The following is a 19,861-nucleotide window of genomic DNA, read 5'->3' as shown; positions in this document are numbered from 1 at the left end:
CTCTAAAAGGCAGCAGATGTGGCTTCCTCTCCCTCCAGCCACTTATTACTCTGCAGAGGTAATAACGCGTCGGAGCATTTAGGGCGCATTTGAGTATGACAAAGAGCAGGGATGATGGATTCCAAGCCATTTGTCAAAGCCGGAGTTGGCATGAAAGGTAGCCCCTCGGCTACCTCCCAATTACAGCTACCCTGGGCGCCCTCTTTTCTGAATCCAGTGCCGCATCGCAGCTGCCTTTACCATGAGCTCCAGGGCTCAGGTAGTCGGCGCACTAGCCGGCAACTGCACTGTGCTTTTACGGTTTTCAGAGTCAGACCACAGTGCACACCCTGCCTTAGAGTCTGCAGAGTCAGGCTGCCTGGGCAACCTTTCACAGCCCACACTGTCAGCCTGACACTATGACACAGTTACAGGGTGCAGTGACGGACAGACGGGAGATGCTACTGTCCCGGGTCCTGGGTCTCTTCCTACAAACTTAAGGAACTAAGTCTCTGTCCCAGGCTGACCCCTGGGCTACTGCGTGACAAACCCATGCACTTCTAGTACCTCTGGCTCCATTGTCAGACTCAGTTGTTCGTACGACGTTGTTTTTACTGAAATATCATCTACAGCCCGGGATGCACATAGGACCGAGCCAGCTCGGTAAATTCTCCTGATGACATTGACCATATGCAGGCCAGCAGCGCACACACTAGAAGACAGAGGTTTCCAGGTTTCACCCTTATGCTCGCGTGTCCCTTTATACTAAAGGTGCGAGTTCCAACCATGAGGAGACATGAATAAAAGCCGCCACATTGGAAAACATCGTTGTACACACTGACTTTCAGGTTTTGAACACGTGGTACCTTGGCAGAGGCATCCCCTGAACACAGGAAGAAGATGGAGGTGAGCCCTTTCATGTCTGACACCATAGACAAGATGGGCCACAGGAAGCAGCTGTTAGGCCACACCCACCTGCTGGGACACGCCCACCTGCTGGGCCACGCCCATCTGGGACTCGCAGGGATCAGAACTTCTTCTCATCAAAATATATGTCAGGGATCCCTAATCCAGAAATCTGAACTGCTCCAAAATCTGAATACTTTACGTGTCAACATGAAGCCTCAAGTGGAGAAGCCCCACTCTGGAATGTGCACACATTAGTAGTAACATTGGCTAGCATTTCCTCCAGGCTGCGTGTGTTCAAGTACTATAGAACTATTAGTGAGTCCTGTGTTGGACTTGGATCATGTCTACAAGATATCCCACTATGGAAGTGTAAAAGGTTCCAAATCTGAAAACAATTGGAAATTGGAAATACTTCTGGGTCCCAAGTATGTTGGATGAGAGACACCCTGCCTGTGTCCTTTAACTATAATTGACCATTTGATGCAAATAATTACAGTGTAGTGTGGGGGTTACGGATACCTGGACTAGAGAGGGTGATGGTGAAGGCTAGATTGTGTCTTCTACACAGAACATAAGCTGAAGGCCCAGCCCCCACGACCTCAAAACAGGGTCTTCTGTGGAAACAGGGTCATAGCTGACTTGAGTCCCCTGAATGAGGATGAACTAGAGACCTTCAGAGGAATGGAACATCCGTGCACCCCGGCACACAGAGGGAACATGCTATGACACGGATGAGAGCCTACAGTGCTGTGGCTTCACATCAAAGAACACAAGGAATTCTGAGGAAGTCACTGGAAGCTAAGGGGAGGGCAAGAAGAGGTTCCAGCGGCACCAGAACCATGTCGCCTTTTAGAAATATTTTATTTTTTAAATTATATGTACATGTCCGTATGTACATTCGAACACAGGTGCCCATAGAGGCCGGACAAGGACACCGGATTCCCTGGCGTTGGAATAACAGGTGGTTGTGAACTTGGATGCTGTGAACTCAATGAGGAGGGTTCTCTACAAGAGCAATGAGTGCTTTTACCCACTTAGCCATCTCTCCAGTCCCTGTAGTCATCTTGCTTTTGGCCTTCATGCTTCTGTAAGGGTGAGAGAACAGATTTCTATTGTGTTATGGCATCCTGGTTGGTAGCACTTTATTAGGCTGTTGTAGGACACAGACACATGTGCAAAGACTGGGAGCCTTGGAAGCGCTGGCACAGGCTCACCCGCCTTAGCAAGAAGTGCAGCATCATTTGAAGATGAGATGTGCTGCGTTAATGATGTTGCAGTGGGGAGAATTCTAAGATGGCCCTAAATTCTCACCCTGGTGTATTTGCATTGTCCCCTTGTATTGTCTTCTCCCCTTGAGTGTTGGCAGGGCCTGTCAATATGACGGATGTCACTCCTGTGATTAGGTTATGTTCTCTGGCAAAGAGGAAGGGAGTTTCGAAAATTGAATTAAGGCCCTTCATCAGTTGACTGAGTTAATCAAGAGGGAGGAGGTCCTCGGCAAACCTAACCTGATAAGGTGAGATTTGAGAGAAAGTCTAGACTAAGGCTTTCTCATATTGGAAAAGCAAGCTGTCATGAATTCTGCAGCTGCAAAAACATAAAACAAAATAAAAGTGAATTGTATCGTAAGTCAAATGAGCTTGAAAGGAGACCCTCAATCTCAGATGGGACTCAGCCCCAGCACCAGACTGTAAAACCATAACGGAAGGACCTAGACAAACATCTGTGAATACCTGACTCTTGGAAACTCAAATAACAAACAAGTATTTAATAATACTAAAGGGGAGATCACAAACCCGCAGGTGGAAATTTGAGAAAATGAGGCTTTGTGGATGGGAGGCTTGGAGAGATATACACACAGGGCTCCTATATGAAGTTCCCCAACATAAAATTATAAAAAGAAGTAAGTAAATAAGCGTGTTTCGCATCTTTAAGAAGGTTCTGTTTGGGTGGCGCTTGTGTATTATGACCCTTAAGCACTGACACAGTCTGATAAAGGGTTAAAGTGAGGTAATAAAGGACATTAGATAGAGCCACAAATACCCAACTAACCCAAAAGACGTTAGAAAAACAAGATAAAGGGATGAGAGAGTAATGAAACAAGTCAAAATAGATTGGAGGAGGTTGGAGGGATGGATCAGGGGATTAAAATATGTGCTCCTCACAGCCACCCACAACCACAGCTCCTGGGAATCTGATGCCCTCTTTTGGCACTGCAGGTACACCACACACACACACACACACACACACACACACACACACACACACACAGAGAGAGAGAGAGAGAGAGAGAGAGAGACATACAGAGAGAGAGAGACACACACACACACACAGACACACAGACACACACACACACACACACACACACACACACACACACACACACGAAAGTGAGCTGGGAGCTTATATCTCTGGGAGCTGGGGAATGGGGACAGCGTGACTTATACCCAATCTCTTTCCTCCATGTTTTTGAAATTCCCTGTAAGAGAAGGTTGTGGGGGGATGAGGAGGGCCTATGACTTTCTTCCTGGAAGTCCTGGCAAGCCTGAATACTGTGTCACCTTGGGCTTTGGCAGGCAGACCTGCTGGGTCCTGGTCCCTGTCTGAGCTGGGGAAAAGACGGTGGCAGGAGGGGACGCCAGGCTCCCTGTCGCTCTCTCTCCTCATTAAGGTGAGTGGCAGCCTGCTGATCACGCTCATTATGTAAAATGTGCCTCTGTCAACGGTTCTGCACACGGAATTGGTTACGGCACAATAACCTAATTTGTTCCTCCTTCTTAGGCTTGCTGTTTGCAAAATAGAAGTACATTTTCCCCGAGAACGTTTCAGAACGGTAACCCGAAGCACTTGGCGCCCCTTCCATCACCCCCAGTGCTATACAATTTGGCTGCGCTCATGCCCAAACATCTGTTTGCAAACCACAGGCCACTGGGGACCTGCAACTCTTGTCCCCTGAGCAGCTGTCACACACTCTGTCATCGCAGCCTCTTTAAGCCTTTCCCGCAATCTGCCTCGCACAGGCTCACAAGACCTCAATGTGTGCCATTTTTATCCTTAAAGGGCTTGTCAAAGCAGCCCCACGGCCAGAAGCACTAAGCTGGGGAAAGCCCTGGTGTGGTCCAGACATGGCCACTTCCCAGATGACTGATGGATGCTCTTACCAGATACTGAGGTGCTGGGAAGTTAAACCGTTTGATGGGAATGTGTCACCAGTAGATAGCAAATTACTCTAGGGGGCTACAGAATATGACTGACCTCTGAGGACCCAGAGCCAGTCCAAAAGCATAGTGGCCAGAGCCTGGAAACAGAGTGTGCCGTGAGACCTGCGTCTGCAGGCACCGTCTCGTCTGTTGTGGCTCAGCCCCACCTCTTTCTGGTCCATCTCTTGTGCATGGAGTTTGCTGGAGGCTGGCAGGGAACCGTGGGGTTGACTGGGTAAGGGAGGTTCAGATAAAGAACGTGAAGATGCGGTGGGGTGGTAAGAAAGCTCCTGTTCTGTAGCACAGTGGGGTCACTCAGTCTACAACAATTAGGTTAGCATGCCTCACTGGCCAGACGGGAGGGATCTGAAGGGTCCCAGAACAAAGGAATGGTCACATTGGAGGAGATGGAACAGAGGAACCCGTGCCTATCATCACTGCCTATTGCGTGTGTGTGAGGTAGTGCAGTGCCGCAGCCCACAAATGAATGCAAATAAGCCAACCTCAAAATAAATGCTTTAAATGCGAAAAAGAAAGGCAGCCTGGAATCCCTGCACATTTGCTATACCACCTCACCCCAGCCATTGAGAATACTGACAGTAGAGTGGCCCAGTGCTTGAAGCAGATGGGTAGAGTCTTCCTTCCATGCTAGGACTTAACACTCCTTCCTTCCCCAGACACACATATTTGGTTTGACTTTTGAAGACAGCTGGGGCATCGTAACCCCATATCAGCTTCCCTTAAGGTAATTCCCACGGCGGCTCCTTCCCTGCCCCGCCCCCGACACACACACCTGGGGGCACCTTGGGTCCACACTCAAAGCGTACAGTGGAGAGGCCCCTAGGCCACGCGGCTTCATGAGTCAGTGGTATCCTAAGTGAGAACAGTCCAGAGAGAGCATGGCAAGAGGGTGTGTGGGGACTCATCTCGATGCTTTATTACAGACTAGAAGTCCAAAGTCTGCTCCAAAATCCAAAGCTTTTAGAGCACCAGCCAAACAAGTGGAAAATTCCACACCTGATGTCATGTGATAAGTGACATCGAAATGAAGGCGCATTAGAAAATACAGTATAAAAACAATGACTTCATGAAATTCGTGGGCAAATGGATGGAACTAGAAAATATTTTCCTGAGTGTGGTAACCCAGTCACAAAAGGACACGCATGGTATGCACTCACTGATAAGTGGATATTAGAAAAAAAAGCTTGGGACACCCATGATACAACACACAGACTATAGGAGGTCAAGAAGAAGGAAGATCAAAGTGTGGATGCTTCAGTCCTACTTAGAAGGGGGAACAAAATAATCACAGGAGGTAGAGAGATGGAGGACCTGGGAGGGAGACAGGTGGGGAAGGGGAAAGGGGGGGGCAGGACCATATGTGGGAGAAAATGGGGGAGAAGTAGAGAGAGTCAGGAAACTGAACTGAACACTGCTAAACACTGTTGGGGAACTGGGGGCAGCCACTAGAAAGTTCCAGATGCCAGGAAAACAAGAGGCTCCCAGGACCCAATGGGGATAACATTAGCTGAAATGCCCAACAAAGGGGAGCGAGAACCTGTAGAAACCATATCCAGAGGTTAGGCATGACCCCCAGTTGAGGGCTGGGGCCACTCACCCATCTCAAAAATATTAACCCAGAGTTACTCCTGTCTAAAGAAAATGCAGGGACAAATTGTGGAGCAAAGACCAAAGGAAAGGCCATCCAGAGGCTGCCCATCCCATCTGTAGACACCAAACTCAGTCACTATTACTGATGCCAAGAAGTGCTTGCTGACAGGAACTGGTATAGCTGTCTCCTGAGAGGCTCTACCAGAGCCTTACTGATACAGATAAGGATGCTTGCAGCCAACCATTGGACAGCACGGGGACCCCAATGGGGGTTAGAGAAAGGACTGAAGGAGCTGAAGGGGTTTGCAACCCCATAGGAAGAACAACATTTCAAACCAACAAGCCCCCAGAGCTCCCAGGGATTAAACCACCATCCAAAGAGTACACATGGAGGGACCCATGGCTCCAGGTGCATATGTAGAAGAGGATGGACTTGTCTGGCATCAATGTGAGAGGAAATGATCTTCCAGCTATGTGTTCGAGTGATACCGGAAGTTCCCGTTTAAACTTGGATACTATTCTTATCATGCCTCATTATGTATATGTAAGTAATCCCACCCTGACAAAAAGATCCCTTAAGCACAGACTTCTGGTTTCAGGCATCTTGGATGAGGGACAGTCAACTCTTGTTGAAAGGATCATGTCACAATATTTTGCTTGAATGTGTAGCATATGTCATGAATCACAGTAGCAAATTAGAAACCTAGGGGCTCTCTGGCCATTCAAGCAGTAATTATTATTAGACATTGTCTTAATTGGAGTTTCTATTGCTGCAAAGAAACACCATGACCAGAAAGCAAGTTGGGGCAGAAAGACTCTAGCTTGTGTCAAGTCGACAAGAGACTAGCCAGCAGTCATCTACGCCCCTACCCCAGATCTAAAATATAGGGCATTAAGACTTTTTAAAATTAAAATTAAATTGGTTAATTAATGTGTGTGTGTGCTCGAGTGTTGTATTCGTATGTATGTACATACGACATGTGGCACGTCTGGAGCCCAGAAGCAGATATTGAATGTTCTCTATTGGTTTTGCCCTATTCCCTTGGAACAGGGTTAATCAGTGAACCTAAAACTCACTAACGTTGCTGCTCCCCTTCCTGGCTAGGCGGTCTGGCTAGTGAGCTCCTCAGGATCCCTCGGTCTCCACCCCGAAATACTGTGGTGAGAACGGTGCCTGACTGTGTTCTCTTTAACATCAGCGCTGGGGATTCGAACCTTGGTCTTACTCATGCTCATACTGCAAGCACTCTTACTCACTGAGCCATCTTCCCAGCTCCTATTAAAGCACTTTTTATGAACAAAAAAAATATATTTATATTTATGACACATGACGTGCCGTTGTGATGGAGGTGTGACAAGGTCAAGCTATCGGTATATTTTGCTAGATGGAACTTTAAAACCTCATTTACCCACCCTACATCTTCTCTCAGAAGTAGGCATCCCGCAACAGTACATTGTATAGCTGGCTTTTACATCTTACAACAACACTTCATCCTCAAAGCGCTGCTTCTTAATCTAACACACATGAGTACATTGTTTCCAGTTGTTGCTGTGGTGAGCCAGGCGTCATAACTCACTCAGTTCTGTGGACAGACACCACCGGAGCAGGACGACTGCCTTGCAAGTCTCCCCGGCAAGGGCCAATTTCACTATGTAGTTTCACAAACTGGTTCTAGGAACGCACACCCCTACCCAAGGACGCTAAGGGTCTCTGTCACCCATGTCCTTGCCAGTATCCGAATTGTTTTACTGACAGAACGAAGGTGTGATGGAGTTCCTTTATTAAATATTTGATAGCACTGTAGAAGGCTCCTGGGCCTGACATTTTCTGTCTAGGGAGAATTTTAATTATAAGTTCAATTTCTTTAATACAAAAAAAATAGTGCTGTGCAGGCTTTCTCTTTCTTATGTTATTTTTGGTAAGCTGCAACTTTCAAAGCATTTGTCCATTCTACATAAAGTATCAAAGTCTTGGTATGTTTCTAAAAACCCTTGTTACCCTGTTTCTCTCTCTCTCTCTCTCTCTCTCTCTCTCTCTCTCTCTCTCTCTCACACACACACACACACACACACACACACACACACACACACAGAGTGTTATTTGAAATGATGTCTCCCATTTTTGTTTTTGATATTGGTGACCTGTTCTCTCTCACTCTTGCTTGCTTGGTCTGTCTGTCTGTCTGTCCATCCGTGTGTGTGTGTGTGTGTGTGTGTGTGTGTGTGTGTGTGTGTGTGTGTGTGTGTTTCTCTTGTGGTCAGTCTCACTAGGAGTTGCCCAACTTTATTAACCTTTCCCAGAGAGGATTTCTCTACCATCTGTTTCCCCCTTTACACATGTCCCCTTTACAGGTGCTCTCAAGGACCTGGCACCTTGCATAGGGCACGGCAGGGAGTAGCACTCAAGAAGCACTCCATACTACGAAGCAACACTGAAGTGTAAACACTCCCAGGCATCATTGAAGCTTCGTAAGACCCAGCACCAACGGCAAACATACAGCCAGATGCTGCTGGCTGGAGGCTCACACAGATGGGGTTCCCTTCAAATCCATAATGGAAGGACAAGGTCACTCTCCCTGTGGCCAGCCCCACATCTGATGTCTCGTCAACCCTCCTTAATCTCTCTGGAACCATGGTGCCTTTCCTAGAGTCTAATTGTGATATATGGAGGAGTTCACCTACAACCCTCTGGAGTGCTCATGTTTGCAAACGCACACCCTTGTGAACTGCTCAACAACTGCTCTCTCTGTGCAGGGGGGCGCTGTCCCTGAGACAACAGAGGAAAGACTGAGAAGAGTGCAGGGTGCTGCTCAGAGCAGTGGTGGCTTCAAGTGGTCCCAGAATGGACAGGAAGGTGTCTGAGGATCATTAACATAGTTACTTCCCTTTTCCTCCCCGCCTCCCCTTAATTCCTTCGGGGAGTTTACATGCCCTCACTGCTGCTCGGCATTCTTAATCCCAAGAAGAAGCTCCCGTTTACATGGTTAAAATGCTGGCAATCTTGGGTCAGATTTACAAAACCTAGAGGACCCGATGCCCTGTGCAACAGCGCTCAGACGCATCAACAAACACAAGGTATGGCTTGAGTTAATGTTCCCAAAAGGATGAAGGATAAAAAAGTTGACAAAGGTTGGGTGGTGGTGGTGCACACCTTTAATCCCAGCACTCGGGAGGCAGAGGCAGGCGAATCTCTGTGAGTTCAAGGCCAGCCTGGTCTACAGAGCAAGTTCTAGAACAGCCAGGGCTACACAGAGAAATCCTGTCTCAACAAAACAAAACAAAACGAAATGAAACGAAACGAAACAAAACAGTATGACAAAGTTCCCTGCACCCCTCCTCCTTCTCTTCTCTATAAAGTAGCAGTTCTCAGCCTGTGGGTCCCAACCATTCTGGAGTCCTATGCCTGCAGATCCGTTATTTACATTATGACTCATAACAATAACAGAATTACAGACGTGCAGTAGCATAACAAAATAATTTTATGGTTGGGGTTCACCGCAGCATGAGGAACTGTATTAAAGGGTCACAGCACTAGGAAGGTTGAGAACCACTGCTCTGTCCTTGAGACCAGAGGGGTCTGGATGGATTTTTGAGGAATCCACTTTCTGTCATCTTTCGGAGCTGCTTCCTAAACTGCCCGATTCGTTTGTACTAACTCGAGTCTCTTGAATTATCGGCTTTCAAGTGGTGCACTTATTCCAATGGTGCCCTCGATTCGTTCAGGGAAAATAGATACTTAGCAGTGAGACATGGCAAACATTCCACAGTGGTTCAAATGTAAACAGAGTGGTGTAAGTGTAGACACAGTACACTGTTCTTTATGAAGTTTTCCCAAGTACCAAGGTTGGCGATGTCTCCAAGTTCCCATCTCAACGAGTTTAGGAAAGAAATTCAAGTATTTTACAACCAGCCAGTCAGTCCTTCAAGAGTCAGGGATACAGGGGTTGGGGATTTAGCTCAGTGGTAGATCGCTTGCCTAGCAAGCACAAGGCCCTGGGTTCGGTCCTCAGTTTCAGAAAAAAAAAAAAAAAAAAAAAAAAAAAAAGAGTCAGGGATACAGAGAGAAAGAAACACTGGTTATGCACTCTTAAAGAAACTGTCATAGGCTAAGATTGGTTCAAGCAAGGGATGACACCAGGGCCCTCTGGCAAAACCAGACACTAGCAATCTGAAATGGAGTACCACAGTGGCCCATCTCTATAGCACCCAACCGTCACCCCTTGCTTGTAAGCCACGCCCTGGAGAGTGGGTGGGAATTCTCGCTTTCCCCTAACTGGTGAATTACATCAAAGGTGACAGAAAGTTGTGTCCATGGCTATGTGATGTGGCTGTGTTTTGCTCTGTCAGGACATTGCCCTGTGATCTTTCTTCACTAGCTTAGTGGAATAACGTAGTCTTGGTGAAGGCTGCCCTGTGACAAGGACCCGGAGGTGACCCCTGGAAACTGTGGGTGACCACTGAAGGTTGAAGGTGTCTTGCAGAGTTTGTGTGTTGATTCCCCTCTCCAATGTGTTAAAAAGGAGGGGCCTAATGAGAGGTGAGTAGGTCCCGGGGGGTGGGGCTTCACTCTGGCCAGCCAGCTCTGAGTGGTCATGAGCATGTGCTGCCGTAGACAAGCTGTCACACAGCAATAGCTAACCAACAGAACCACATGAAAACAGAACGCATCATGGCCCAGTGGGATTGATTTCAGGAATGCAGGGATAGCCGGGGACTGCAATTCAACTGCATTTACCTCACCTTTGCCCCAGATCTGACATTAGGGAATCCCCTAATGGGGCTCACTGTCCCAACAGTGCCAAGGAGAAATAACATACTGCTATATGAAGACACATGCTTCAAGAAAAACAGAACATTTCCAATAAAATAGGAACGGATGAATGATTTGTGTCAGGGCATCTCCCAGAGGCCATATGCCAGAAACTTTACCCTCAGTACTAAATGTATAGGTAGGACCTGGGGGCGAGGCATGGTGGCACATGTCTTTAATCCCAGCACGTGGGAGGCAGAAGCACGTGAATCTGTGAATTTGAGGTCACCTTGGTCTACAGATTGAGTCCCAAGCCAGGGTTACATAGTGAGACCCTTTTTTTTTTTTTTTTTTTTTTGTCTCTTAAAGAGACAAAAATGAGGTAAGTGATCCAATTTTTTTTTCTTTTTTTTCAGAGCTGGGGACCGAACCCAGGGCCTTGCGCTTGCTAGGCAAGCGCTCTACCACTGAGCTAAATCCCCAACCCCAGTGATCCAATTTTAAACAGGCAAACAAACAAAAACATGGGTGTTCAGCTCTTACAAATGAGCTGCCATTCTTGTAGGTTGGGTTAGGTAACTTAGAGTGGGTCATTAGAAAAGTCAACTTAGCTGCCCCTCCCTCCTCCTCCCCCCTCCTCACCCCTCTCATCTTTCCTCCTTCTGCTGTGGGGTGACCAGGCATAATGGCCCCTACAAATTCAATGCCTTCATTGTGGACTCCCTAGCCTTCCACCCATGAACCAAATCAACAGCTACTGTTTACTGTTCACTCGGTGTTTGGTATTCTATAAAGAAGCAGAAAATGAACTAAGGCATTTCCTTCACAGCTCCCTCCCCGTCCGCCCTAAAGCGTGCATCTTTATCAGCCTTAGAACAAGGGAAAGATGCCCATTGCATCCAGGATTTAACACTGGATCGTGCGCGGGGGGGGGGGTTATTTGTGTGTTGTTTATGTGTCTGTATGTGCATGTGCACATGAGTGCAGGTGGCCGCACGGGTCAGAAGAGGGCACTGGGTCCCCCAAAGCTAGAATTACAAGTGTTGTGAGCCACCTCTTGTGGGTGCTGGTTACTGAACCTGGCTCCTCTAGAAGAGCAGACGAACTCTAGCCCCAAGCCAGGGTATTAGCTACTCTAATTAGATGGAAGTAATTTCAGGAAGTACCTGAAAATTAGTAAAGGACAGTGAGACTAAGATACAGTTTACACCCAAATGATCTACAAAACAAACAAACAAACAAACAAACAAACTGAAAACTGTAGAGAAACGTACCACCTGCAGAGATAATAACCAGTTAGGAGATACAGTGGGAGGGAGAAGTATTTATAACAACAGGGAGCCGGGCGAAGTCCTCCTGGGTAGAGGAATGGAAAACCCTCCTGTTCAAGGACAGCTTCACCTGTGAGGTGGCCTTGAGACAGAAAAACATCTATGATGCCTCCGATTCAACTGCATAAAGACGTCATTTTTCCAGAAGCTAATATAGAAATGTGGCTGAGAAATTTTTATTTATTTATTTATTTATTTATTTATTTATTTATTTATTTAGCACAGCCGGGTGGCAGGAGTCTTTCGTCTCGGTACTAGGAAGGCACCGACAGGGCAGATCCTTGGGACTCGCTGGCCAGACATCTCAGACTAACTGGCAAGCTCTAGGTTTGTCTCAAGAACAGTAAGACACAGGGCGCCCAAGGAGTAACACCCAAGGCTATCCTCCGGCCTACACACCCACACACACTTCTGCTCCTGCACACAGAAACATGCACACACTGTGAACAGGAGATCCAACCCCACATGCCATGAACACAGCGGAATAGCTAGGAAACCTTTGAAATAAAAAGTGGCAACAATGAACCCTGCCAGACTCGGAAACACAGTGAGGGGAGACTTTTTGTTCCACTGCGCTCCCCTGGACCATGATCCCGAATACACTTTTTCTTTCCTTTGGATAATAAATAAAACAAGCAAATATTTTAATTAATTAATTAAAGATAAATACAAGCTCATAAATGTCTGTGACTCTAACTTCAAAGAATCCAACACATCTTTTGGCCTCCACATAGTACACACACACACACACACACACACACACACACACACACACACACGCACATGCACATGACACATAGGTATAAAATAAATCTTTTAAAAAGACTGAGGGGAAAAAAAGTCAAAAGCCTGGAATAAAAAAAAAATCAAAGGTCCACACACAGAACACAAATAAACTAGGGTATGGCCACACGGTGGAGTAATATGTAGTAGTGAAAAAGAACTGGGAAGGTCTCTGTAGACCGTGAGAGCTGGTTTTCAGGTGGACTTTTTATCACAGTACAAAGGGGGATGCAACATATACTAATAAAATATATAAATGGCTTGTTTGGTACAAAGAAACATAGACACTTGTTTAAGAACTATTAATCTAGGAACTATTTAAAATGGTTACCGCTGATATGGGACGGGGACAAAGACACAGCGATGGGTTGTCCTTCTAAATAATTTCTAAATACAGCTTTCAGGTAGTTGTGACCTTTGAGCCATAAAAATATTTTATAGATTTAAAATTAAATTGCATCATGAATACCAAGGATGTGGAAAAACAGGTTGAATACAACTGGGAACTCACAAAACCAAAACCGTATCAGACTGAAAATGACCCACCGAGCTGTGGGTGCGCCCCCAAAGACACCCGAAACCTTATGTACTAGTTTTGGATTGGTAGTGAAACGGTAGTTAAACCCTGCGTCTTCTAGGGTTTAACAAACAATCAAATATACTGATGATTTGGGAATCAGGTTCTCACTGTGAGAAAAGAGACAGAAATATGAATTTTTAGTTTGTCTTTAAAGGCGATTTGGTTGGGGCCCCCTGACAAAAACCTAGATTCAATGACACCAGGATAGCCATGGGCACACCCAGCCTAGATGGTGGTTTCTAGGCTCCTCAATGTCCACTTAAAGGAATAAAGCTCTCTGTGGGAAGCGGCCGACTCCAGGCTTGGTTAAGGACAAATGTGAGCACCCCAAGACACCTGATGACAGGTCAGAAGGTTCCAGATGTTGGGCTTGCCCAAACACCCAGACTGGACCTCTGCAAGCCCACCCGCACTCACGCGCCCCCTGCTGGACGGGAGTGGGAAAGGAAAGCACTTGAATTAAAACCAGGCTCCCTTTCCACCTGAGCCCCTCAACTTGCTATACGCCTCTTTGTGGCTCTAGTTTTGCCAGGATGAAGGCCTTTGAGTGGCTGTGCCGCCAGGGGTGGGCGGGCACAATCCTCCCAAATATCTCTACACCTCTGATCTCTTAGTCCAGTCTGCGTTCTCTCTGCCTGACCACTCTAACCCTGCTTCCTCTCTGCCAGCTCTTCAACTGCCATTAAGCCTTTCCTTCTACTAGTCAAACTCCAAACCTCCAAGGACTGCCCACTGCCCCCAGGAGAACATCCAAGCCCCAGTCCCGCTGACTTAGTTGGTTCAAAGCCCTTCCCATCCATGACCGGTACTTGCCCCAGGGATGTCGTACCTGTTCAAATCCTTACCCATGGCCTTCACTCTTGATTTACAGCACAGAGGACTCTAGCCAGGGACAGGCCCAGGCTCTGTCCCACTACCTGCCTCTCTCCAGCTCATTACCCCGTTTTATTGTCCTCCTAGAGATGCTCTTCCGAAACAGCTTCAGATTTTTCTTTATCTGCCCTCACGCCAGTGTGGGAACAGTGTTCAGAATAGGGAGCTGTCTGCACACAGTAGGTGGTCAACGAACACAGCATTCTTAGGGCACCTGACAAAGTGGCTGAGTACTGGGGTAGGAGCCAGAAACCTCACCTCCATCACTTCATGGCCAGAGCAAGTTCTCTCACCCCTCTGAGTCTGTTTACTTGACTGTGAAGTGGAAACAGCCCCGCGCATCAGGTGGGTTTTCCAAGGACCCTTTTTGGCCTCTCTTACCTGTCCTACAACCACAGGAGGATGTCAGTTGGAATGCAAGGGACCCCACCACCTCACCATCTAAGCTGCTGGGCAAGACAGTGGCGTTCAGAGCACTCACTTCTCTCCAGGGCTTCTCTGTTTCCATCCTTGATCCTGCTTCCTGCCACTGCCTGAGGGACACGTACCGAGTCCCAGCAGATGCCATGACCCTACAGATCTCTATGGGTACACTGGTCCTCTGATTCCCACAAGGCCAGGGCTCTTGTCACCCTTCCCATGCAAATCGCAGGTCAACCTAGCTGTGCCCGTTTCAGAGCCAGGGAAACTGAGGCCCATGTGGTAGGAGACTCTGGGCCCAGGCTGGCTGTTTCTATCACTAGCGGGTGTAGAGAGGTGGTCTCCTTCAAGTGGCTGGGGGCGTGCCCTTCGCTGAGTCCCCGGCCTCCAGCCACTGCAGGGCTTCTTCACCCCGGGACCCCGCGTCCGCCCTATGCCTTAGGGAGGTGTGTGAGTATGGAAGGGGCGTGGGGGGGGGGGGACTCCCGCGCCATTCGGCCCCATGTCTTCCACCTCCCCACCACGCGCGCCGCGGCTCCGGCCACGAGCACTGTCACCCGCGCGCACCTTGCCCCGGGTCAGCCCGGCGCGTGCCCGCCCGCGGCCCGATCCTCCGTCCCCGCCCACGTCGCTGCCGCGCCCCACGCGCGGACCTCGCCGCGCCCCGCACGCCCTTGTCCGCAGCGCAGGTGTGTCTCCCGACCGCGCGTTACTCACCGGCTCCCGGCGCTCCGACAGCCCGGGCCCGGCCCATCGGCAGCGCCCGCCGCGCTCGCCCCAGCCGCTGCACCGTGGACCGGGCGCTGCCTACCCGCCGCTCGCAGCCCGCCGCGATCCCGCGCGCAGCCCGCCCGTGCGCCTGGCCCGGCCGGAGCAGCGCGGAGCCCCCTTGCGGCCGCTCAGGGAAGCGCGGGTGGAGCCGCCCGAGTCCGCGCAACGCTGCGCTGCCGGCTGCCCTCCCTGTCCACTCCGCATGCCACCGCCTTGCACAAGCCTCCTTCTCATCTGCTCTCAGCTCTCGGGGTCAAGGCCCAGTGTCCAGGAGTGCTCTCGAAACCCACAACGTGGTTCGTCTCCCCTCGCTTGGGGGAAGTCCCGCGTGCTAAAACTGCTCCTGTGGTCCTGAGGTCCCCGAGGCCTCTGCACTGTCCCCAGGCCATACCTCTTCTCTGGACCAGTCTCTGGTATCCTGAAACCCAGGTCACACTTGCTTCAAGGCTGAGTCCTGGCCTTTCCTCTAGGCTCTCCTACAACAGCCACTGAACTTTGGGTGGTCTGTGTCCTTGAGTCCTATTGATTGGCACAGGATAGGTATAAAAGGAGGGCTCACACCCTCCTCCCTATAGTGAGGGACATAGCAGACAACCAGCCGCATTTCATGGCTCTGGGAGGCACTGGGATGCTAGAAAGATAAAGGAGGGCGGTCATAATTTTAAGTGAAAAGAAGGAGCCAACACAGGACCTGGCGACCTTCTGCCCTGGCTCCATCCAGGCGTGTCTCACTGCAGAGGTCAGGACATCTGTCTTCTGCTTCGCTAGAACCTCCTGATGAATTGTGGCAGAAACCCAACTCAATTCACTCAAGCAAGAGTTTATTGGTTATTAAAACATAAAAAAAAAATCAAACTATGTTGATTCCTTGGGTAGTTAAATCACAGTCTTTGACTCTTAAGGGGGCGGCGGGGGACGCTGGGAGCCAAGGTGGATGGGAGCAGGGCTGAGTAACCTCCTCAATACTGTGAAGAGGTGGATCTTGTCCTTGAGTGTGGCCCTAGGGACAAATTTAGTGCCAGCTCTGCCCAAGGCATTCCCAGCAGGAGATAATGGTATATTCCCAGCTGTACTGCCTGGGCTCCTAAGAAGTCCCCTGCCTCGGTTTTCCCGATTGCATTTCCCGTTTACAGAGGTCTGGACCACAACAGTTCATCCCACCGGGTTGTCACTGAGAGGGCGCTCGAAGGAGAAGCAAGCAGCGGGAACCAGTGTAGAAGGGGCAGGCAGAGGAGAGCTGAGAAGCACAGACCCTAGACAGGGTCAGAAAATGGGGCAGATACAAGGGCTGTTTCCAAGAGAAAAGCCACAGGATGTAGTGATCCAGGGCAGGAGAACTTGAGAGGAGTGGGGGCTTCCGGGTTGGTGAGCGGCGGGGAGGAAGTTTCCCAGGGATGGGTGTTGGGTAAGTGGCAACTGTGAGGCTTGCTGAGAAACCCTTGCCAGCAGTGGTGAGACCCTGTGGCCAAGGGAAATCTTGGGAAACTCCTGAAGACAGCTAGTGGGTGCAGCCTGGGGTAGAGTCCTTGGGGGTAAAAGAAGGAGACCCTTGGGTTTCAGTGGCCATAGACAGCCTGTGTGGGACCTCAGCAACATTCTGCCTCAGCCTTGGCTTAAATGCATCAGGTGACTCAGGGGAGCCTGACAACCTGCAAGGTGGCCAAACAGGATCACCAATAAATGCAAGAACAAAGATGACAGAACTTTGGGCTTCAGCCAATGCATTTTATTAGCAGAGCCCATAAACTGTCCATTCTTGGGTCTGGTGAAAGCCCTCCAACGTTACTACAAGGGCAGAGCACTAGGAGACAGTCACTCCACAGTCAGTCACAAGGAGGGGTGTGTGTGCGTGTGTGTGAGTGTGTGTGTCTCTGTGTGTGTTTGTGTGTGTGTCTCTGTGTGTGTGTCTGTGTGTATGTATGTGTCTGTGTGTGTGTGACAATCTCTTATTGTTTACACGCAAGGATCCCACCTTCCCACAGAGTATGGGTGAAGACTGGGGAGGAGGAGGAAGCGAGAATGCCAGTATGTGTATATATGTGCAGTATGAGCCTGCACGTGCAGAATGTATGCAGTATGTGGTTCATGGTGGTGTTTATGTTGTACATATGCATGAAGAACATCTGTGTGTGATATGTATGGAGTATGTGGTCCATCTGCATGTACAATATGCATGTGATGGAGGGTGATTGTGAAGCATTGGGTGCATGAGTGTGTGTGTGTGTGTGATGTGTGTGTGTGTGTGTGATGTGTGTGTTTGTGTGTGTGCATGTATGTGTGTGTGTGTGTGTGTGTTTGTGTGTGTGCATGTGCATGTGTGTGATGTGTGTGTTCATGTATGCATGTATGTGTGTGATGTGTGTGTTCATGTATGCATGTATGTGTGTGATGTGTGTTAGTGTGTGTGCATGCATGTATGTGTGTGATGTGTGTGTGTGTGTTCATGTGTGTGTATGTGTGTGATGTGTGTGTTCATGTGTGCATGTATGTGTGTGATGTGTGTATGCATGTGGTGTGTGCGATGTATGTATGCATGTATGTGTGTGTGATGTGTGATGTGTGTGTATGAGAGATGCATGTGTGTGATGTGTGTGCATGTGTGTGTGTGTGATGAGTGTGTGTGATGAGTGTGTGTGTGTGTATGTATAGAGTAAACGTGGATCTGGATGTGGGTGGGATGGGTTCCCAGCACCGTCATGATGCTGGCCTCTAAATAAAGGATGCTATCCCAGATGGGATCCTGGCAACAGAACCTGGGACACAACTGAAGGTTGCTGAGGCAGAAGGAAATCCTAGGGAGCCAGGGCTAGAACAGGGAAGGAGGGACAGCTCATAAAGGACACATTGTTAGGGTGCGTGACCATCACAGCCAATGAAAGCCTGTCTTCCTGGTGACTTTGTGGGAACTATACTGAATGCAGATGGTTGAGATTACAGAGGGCACAGAACCTGTCTGCTTCAAAATACCAATTGGGACATTCAGATTCTCATGGGTCCTACCTTAAGCCAGTCACCTCCCTCCTCTACCACACTAAGCCACAGGCAGTGCCTCTTCCAGTTTGTCTGAGGTTGGCTCCAGGCTCAGAGCAGGTTCTGCATCCCTGTTGGGCACGGTTATTAGCACATCTATGGTTATGCGCAGAATCAGAAGCACAGAGATGCTCAAGCCTGTGAGTCCTACACACTGGCCCTCATCCTTTCCCATGGCAGGAGCCTGCCTCCTTGTGATGAGCAAGGCTGACTATGAAATGGTCCCCATTATATTGGTCTCTTGGTCCCCAGATGCTGGTCCTACTTTGGGGGCTGTGAGGGTATAAACCACGGAGGCACTCATTCGCAGGTCATTCCAGGACCTGGGTCTGGTCCTCTCCCTCTGCCTGCTATGAGGCCAAGTTGCTCATTGCACACCCCTGCCATGATGATGTTCTGCCCAAGGACAAAGTGACCACGGCCTGAGCCTTCAGAAACCATGAACTGACGTGAGTCATCCCTTCCCTTTCGTTGCCATCCGCTCGTTCGTGATAGTGAGAATGTGAACTGCGGAAAGTGTTTGCTGTTGCTAAACCTGATGAGTGGTTGGTCTTCGGGACTTTGGAAGGGGCTCTGTGGGGAAATCTGAAGACTTTGGAAAAGCAGGCTGGAGAGTTCTGGAGTGTTGCAAGCTTAACTGGCAGTGACGGTGGGAACTCGGGGAAAACAGAACTGCATTGGAAATGCAGACAGCAGAAGACTGCTCTTGGGACTTCAGACAGGCACAAGCACAGTGCTGGGAACTGGACCAAGGTTGCTCATGCTGTAGTCTGGCAAAGACTTCTCTGTATATTTCTGCATCCCGAGACTGTATGAGACAGAGTTTAAAGCTAACAAAACTGATATATTCATTCTCTCTCTCTCTCTCTCTCTCTCTCTCTCTCTCTCTCTCTCTCCTCAACTTCCCCCTTCCCCTCTTCTTTTCTCCTCCCTCCTTTCCTCCCCTTCCTTTTTTTTTCTTTTCTTTTGGAGATGCTAAGGATTGAATCCAAGGCCTTGTACATACTAAGTACCCTACCACTGTACTGTATCCACAATCCTTTTCCCCTATTAAAACATTATTTTGACATAGAGTATGGTGGTTTGGCCCCTATACACTCATCAGTTTGAATGCTTGCCCACAGGGAGTAATACTATTAGGAGGTGTGTCTTCGTTGGAATAGGTGTGGCCTTATTGGAGGAAGTGCTTCACCGTGGGGGTGGGCTTTGACAGTCTCTTCCTGGTTAATATTGGATGAGGGTGTAGATCTCTCCACTCCTCCAGAACCATGTCTCCCTGCACACTGCTATGCCTCCTGTCATGATGATAATGAACTAAAACTCTGAAACTATAAGCCAGCCCCGATTAAATGTCGTCCTTTATAAGAGTTGTCTTGGTCATTGTGTTTCTTCACTGCAATGGAAACCTAAACTAAGACAGAGTTTCATTAAGTTGCCCAGGCTGGCCTTGAACTTGTTTCATAGCCCCAGAGGAAATGTGAGCACAACCAACACATGCACAGACTGTGGCGTGGTTGTTACCAGTTGCTTCTGGCCTCATTTACAATGAGAATGGTGAGTAAAAAAAGATTTGAAAATGTACATCCTACCTAGGTGAGATGGGGCAACCCCTTAACGCCAGCAC

At 48.8% G+C, this 19,861-nt stretch overlaps 1 protein-coding gene across 1 annotated transcript in view; it reads right to left on the bottom strand.

Moving 5' to 3' along the window:
- Positions 1-15,270, bottom strand: part of Rasgef1c (RasGEF domain family member 1C) — a 64,322-nt gene extending 49,052 nt beyond the window's left edge. The window contains exon 1 of the mRNA XM_032913677.1: positions 15,154-15,270. The gene's annotated coding sequence lies outside the window, so the exon portion shown is untranslated. The remainder of the gene's footprint in view (positions 1-15,153) is intronic.
- Positions 15,271-19,861: the final 4,591 nt, after the last annotated feature.

The sequence above is a fragment of the Rattus rattus genome, chromosome 9, assembly GCF_011064425.1.
Source record: "Rattus rattus isolate New Zealand chromosome 9, Rrattus_CSIRO_v1, whole genome shotgun sequence".
NCBI classification, from domain to species: Eukaryota; Metazoa; Chordata; class Mammalia; order Rodentia; family Muridae; genus Rattus; species Rattus rattus.
This window is presented reverse-complemented; position numbering and strand designations above follow the sequence as displayed.